This window comes from Ptychodera flava, chromosome 12 (assembly GCF_041260155.1).
Source record: "Ptychodera flava strain L36383 chromosome 12, AS_Pfla_20210202, whole genome shotgun sequence".
Taxonomy (NCBI): Eukaryota; Metazoa; Hemichordata; class Enteropneusta; family Ptychoderidae; genus Ptychodera; species Ptychodera flava.
Genome location: NC_091939.1, coordinates 39,096,891 through 39,103,261, shown reverse-complemented (window position 1 = coordinate 39,103,261; position 6,371 = coordinate 39,096,891).

Genomic DNA, 6,371 nt, shown 5'->3' with positions numbered 1-6,371 from the left:
CATGGAGAAAAAAACGATGAATGAAAGTTGTCTCCGATTACAGTCAGTGCATCAGAATTAGGTGGCCGAGATGTTAGATCAACGGAGAGTCAACGGTCGTCATGATTGTTGGTAGTAGCTGACCTTGGACCGAGACTTTGAATGGCTCCGTAGTATATCCGTAGACACTTCCGGTCAAGGTTGATGACAGCAAGCTGCCGTTGTTGGCCCGTTTACGGCTGGTTCGAGTAGCCTTTCATGCTTGCATCGTTTACATGGCCACTGACATACATAATATGCCATGTGTCAAACCCAGTATCGTCTAGGAGTTTGCAAACGTACTGAGTTCTGTTTCACCTATACGGCAACGAAGCGAACCATGTTGTCAACAAACGTGGTAGTACAACCAGCGGGAGCGCCAGCCAGACAGACGACAAATGCGTGCGTGAAGACTCAAAAAATGTGATAAATCGTTCAGTAAAACATTATTATCAATATTGTGCACCATTATCAAGATTTGTGGTTTTGTGTATTACATGGTTTATCCGATACTTTCCCTCCTTTTAAATGCGCAGTCCTTTTTTCGTTTTCCAAAACAAAACTTGCTCGCTGTGGGGCCGCAGTGCTGAATAATGGAATACATTATCAGTAATAATGTATGGGTATGACGTCACAAAATTCACTGGTATTGACAAAGCTATAATATAATATTCATTTAAGTGATTTTAGAAAAACTGACTTTTCATCGTACATTTTTATAAGATCAAGTATGATGACCCCATCTTTTTTCTCTAATATTTGATTGTTCTCATATGCCAGAATTCAAAAATCCATGGTAACTGTTAGTCCCCTTATCTTCTATGTGTTGCTCTCTGGCTGGATCTTGTGTACAAGTAGATGTATGTTTCACTGTCAATTGAGTGTCCGATGACCGAAACTCTTTTAAAACTACATCAAAGTCAGAGCTACATGTATCGCTGTCACTGTCAGTATGTAGTAGCAGGGCAGTAGTTGTATTAACTTTTTATTTTGACAATATTTTTGTTCAGTTTATACAATTGTGTTCTTTTTCTACTCCCTACAGCATGTTGAGCTGTCCAATATTCAGCTTACCAACACAGCCTACGTGTACCGTGCATTTGTATCATTCAATTATCACCAATATTTAGACAAACGGGCTTTGTTGACAAACTGAATATTGTGTTTTTCAGCAGCATGCTGTAGAGAGACACCAAGAAACTGTGTTTGATACATTGCATAGAAATATTGAAAAATTATCAACAGTTGTAGCTCCTGCCCCTTTACAAGGCCAACTTGTTTTACGAAAATTTAATGGCATTCATACATTTTTAGATTTTTTTGAGATTTAAGACATAAAATGTGACAAAACGGTTCTAGATTTTGTTCAATTATTACTAACATTAGAACCATTGGACGACATCAAAATGTTGGGAGTCAAAATATTTTCAGGCCCCCCACCCCTATAGGCAGAGCAAAACTTTCAAGTCCCCCCCTCGACTACTCCAAAAATTTTCGAATCCCCCTCACCATTTTTTTGAACGCGGCCTTACGGGGGTTCACCATGTTTTTGAAATGCCCAACAGGAGGGGTCTTGCCCCCTCCCCCATCGTTTTTAGCTCATATTTGGTATGTATATAAATACCAAAAAGAGTTTATATGGTGAGTCGGTGGCGTATGTATGTATGTATGTATGTATGTATGTATGTATGTATGTATGTATGTATGTATGTATGTATGTATGTATGTGCGGATGTATGTCCGTCCCACGCAAAAGCTCCAAAACCGCCACACCTACCACCTTAGTATTTGATGTACAGGTAGACCCAGGGGTTGAGATGTGACGTTGTTCAAATGAACATGTCAGTGTCAAAAATATGCAAATGAGGTAAGAAAAAGGGGAAATCCTTCACAGTCAGTGGTTTACGACCTTTATCCTATTTGTATGCAGTGTACCTATTATGGTAGGAGTGGTGGCGGTGACTTAAACAGGCTTCACTTCACTGACCTTGAGTCATTTCCTGTCATTGTTCATAAACTGATACATATTGGTGGACCTGCTGAAACTATGAAGGACTGTGTTGAAACATTCCTCTGCTAAGCCTGTTCGTACAGTCGACCTCCAGTACCTAAAGTTTCAGACCTTATTTACTTTTGTCATTCTTGTTTTTCTGGTTTGCTTTTGTTATTCTTGTTTTTCTGGTTTTGTGAACGCAGCCTAAACATGACAGGAAGCTGTAGGAATTTTTTTTACATTTCAAGTAATATTGTTCGACGACAGAAATTTTCATGTTTGTTTGACTTTAAGTAAACATTGTTTTTGATAGAAATATAGTCGAAGAGTGTTGTCAGAGGATATGAAATGTCTTTCAAAGTTAATTAATAATGAACGAGATGATGAATGAATATTAGTTATGAGCTCACGCAACATCAGATCGTACCAGATGACACAGCACACAAAAAGGATGTTTGCTATCACATCTCCCTACAACATGCTTGAGACACAATATTCAACTTGTTAACAACACATTCACAGGCTGTGTTGGCAAGCTGAACACTCGGGACAGTTCAACATGCTATACGGAGTAAAAAATAAGTTAGTTAAATGACATATTTTTCATGCTTGCATGATATCAGACAATGGCCAGGCAACACTCAGGAAGTATGCAGATTTATTTATTGGTATAATTGGAGAATTTCAAAAGTATCCAATAATGTTCTATATTATTTATCAGGGATCATTAAAATCTACTGATTAGGTTTTCTAAAAAAATCGTTTCCTAATTATCTGCAATCTGCTATCAGTATCTAATATTGTCAAATATTCACGTGACAGAAAGTATTATTATCACTCCTCTCTTCCAGACTTTCTGTGTTGATTTACTTTCCTCAGTTGTTTTGATAAGATTACGGCAAATTGCAGCCTATTCTATGTTACCATTACATGTTCTCTAAAAGCATTCTACTCAAAAACAATGCTGAAATGCCAATATATTCATCTTGTCGAACACAGCCTGTATAGTATGTTCATTTTAAAATTCATTAATGACATGTGAAGGGGACAATAGCAGCAAAATTTGCGAATTTTCTATATGTTTGTGTGTCAAGTTTCCTATTGTACTCCCTAAAACAACTATTGGTTTGTCAACCATTGGCATTATACTGGTATGAATTTCAGTTACTAAGATAAAACTTGTGTTGATATTGAAAGTGAATACTTGGTGTTTCAGTATTATGTTGTTGGAGTAGAACAAGAAACTCTGGTTTACACACACAACAAAAGTATTGAAGATATGTCTCAAGATTCAATTGTCAACACTATAAAATTGCATGGTCTAGGCTATGCTGACAAACATCATTTTTAGTGTTATTGCGTGCTCCAGGAGAAGTAACAAGACACTTTACCAACACACAAACAAAATAATTTTTAAAATGTTACAGCTACAGTAACTGTCTCTTATGATGTTTAACGTTTCTTCCTGCTTCTGCTGATTCTTGAAGGATCAGTACTTTTCACCAGGTATGACTCAATGATTCAATAAAAGACAATGCTTGCACAGCAAAACCACAAAATAATCACCTTCTTAGTGGAACCTATGAAGGTTCTGACAGAATGTTGTGATAAGTTTTTCTATTGGAGTTATCAAAAAGATTTGAAGACATGTCTCAGTAAATCTGAGAATATTTTTTTATTCCATTTTTACATTACAGAAGCCAATAAAGTATGAAAACATTAATCATACATCATCTTTATCATTTGTCATGTCTGTTGTACAACTGTAAATTCCCCAATTCTTATTATGTGCAAACATTTGATACAGTTTTTTGTACAGAGTTAACAAATCTTTTGTATGCTGTAAAGCTGGGTAGGTCCTTTCTACAACGACAGATATAAATGTAGCTTTTACCAATAAGAAGAAGGAAATTCACAATAGCAGAAAGTTTGGGATCACCTAGTTTGATCTGCCATATATTTGGTCTTTTTCTCAATTTTAATTTTCGTCCTCATAACATAGGATATGATTCCCAAAATAACTGCACATACTGACAATCATGTAAAATATGGAGTAAAGTTTCTTCGTTGAGTTTGCAAAAAGAACATAGAGCATTATCAACTATGGGCAGATCGATTCATTTTACACAGTCTAGCATTTGTATATAGGATATTGTGCTTTTGATAAGTTAATAAAGAATGTACAAGAGTAACGGGGAACTGCAACACTGCTGTGAGGACATCCATGCTGTAACACAGGTGCGTGACATAGTCAGAGTGTCAGACAACAGTTGATTTCTTGTTGTGTATATTGAGGAACGCTTTTTTTAAATTACAATTTGTCCCCGTCTTTCTGTCGTCTTCAGAAATTGTGCCTTTTTAGGCCATTTAAAGAATATTCTTTGTTTGCCGTCCTTGGATTTTTGAAAAACCTATCAGCCAGCAAGCAGATTAAATAAACACAGAAAAAAAATCACAACATAGATCAATCCCATAAACTTTAACTTTCCAATCGGTTTATTGGCCACAAGTATAAAACTCAAATTAAGCAATGCTTGAAAACGTGCGCACGATTTATCATATCGTGCGCACGAGATAAATTACATTTTTTTGCTTTGCAGAATGTCCCTTACTGGCTTATAAGAAAGGGAATACAAATTACAAGAAAGACAGACAAGGCAGAACGACTAAAGAGTAGTCGAATTTACATTTGGAGAAGCGTATCTTGGACGATGGCAACTGTCAAGCTTGTCTAGCAAGAAATAAAGTCTATGTAGTATCAACGAATTCTGAACATCTCGTGTTATCAATACTTTGAAGTTTCTCAGTACCCCTCAGCAAGCTAAGACGAGCGCATGAGTAAAATCAGGCCAAGGCCAGATAACGAGATAAACAACGCGATAAAAAAGAATAGTAATAGTTGTTTTGACAACCTATACATCATGAATTTCAAAATGTTGACGTAGGACAAAAAGTGTTCTTTCAAAACCTGAAAAATTCAAATTTTAAACTGCAAAAAAGTTACTGAGTATAACAAAGAATGTTGTTGTCACTCACAAAACAAATGTTAAACATTATGGTAAAAGTTGAAACTACTGTCTCTTTCATACAATTACCATTGTTGTAGTAAGAAGTGTGGGTAACTGAACAAATCATAACAGCCTTGAGTGAAAATCCTCCTTTAAGTGTCCAAGGTGTCAAATAATACCAGTCCTGAGCACAGTTCCTGTTGAGTTAAGGCTATTCTGAATTCTGAATTATGTTTATCGACTAGTTTTTTATCCTACATCCAATAGCGCTGATCTCAATGCCAAGTTTGTTATTAAATACAGCTGCACGCGCGACAAACTTTATTGTTGCATGCGCAGTTGTTGTTGCAGCTTGAGGTCTGTGCCATACCAAAATTCATAAAAATTAATGTGACTTTTAGTACACATTGTACCACTAACAGGTTTCATTTACATCATTCTTGCAGAAAATGCGGACAAAGCTTTATTTTTGCATATTAATGAAAGAAAAATGAAGCTATTGCATACTACAAATGCCAAATATTCTGCTTGTCAAGACAGCCAATGCATGTGTTACGCCGAATGGCCGTTCCTATTTTTGACAACTGAATTCTAATCCGGACTTATAAAACGACCCGATCGTTTGGGAGCAAAAGAATTTTCAAAATTAAGAGCAACTTTAACTGCGTACGAACTATTTGGAGCATTCAACAACGAACATTTCACTATACCTACTTGCCCCGGTGCAGATCCAATATCGTTCGAAGCAAAATTAGTCAAGAATTGTTTTCGATCCATCTTTAATGGAGACCAAAATAATTTTACGCCCTTCCGCCGACATGAAAACTTTGAGGAGAGAATCAACTGTCGATCGATCGCACGGTTCACTACAATCCGCCACAATTAGAAATGCACATGTACACTTTACGAACAGCGGCTGATGTAAACTTTTACGATAGGTAGTTTAATTTGTATTGAAACGATCGTATGACATTTGCGTTTTTGCGACATTAAGTCAGCTGCTGCGTGATTGCACTCTGAATGCGTCTTTGCGAACAAAGGAAGAGCACAACACGTCGTATTTTCATAGGAGTGTCTTGGGCTCAACACTGGGTTCTTCTTGCTATGGTTTATTTTATTTTAATACGTTTGACTATGATATGTATTGTCAATGAAGAATACTGCCAACCTTTGGTGTCTTGGTCTAATGTTAGCACTGGTTTTGTATTAAACAATTTCTTTTTCTCCTTGGCCGTGTCACGTATTTGTCCTTTGACAATCTTACGCTAAGAACACGATTGGAACTAATTTGGGATAATTGGATTGTGAAGTAATGTCTTTAAAATCTTCAAATGTTATCTCGTCTGCTTTTC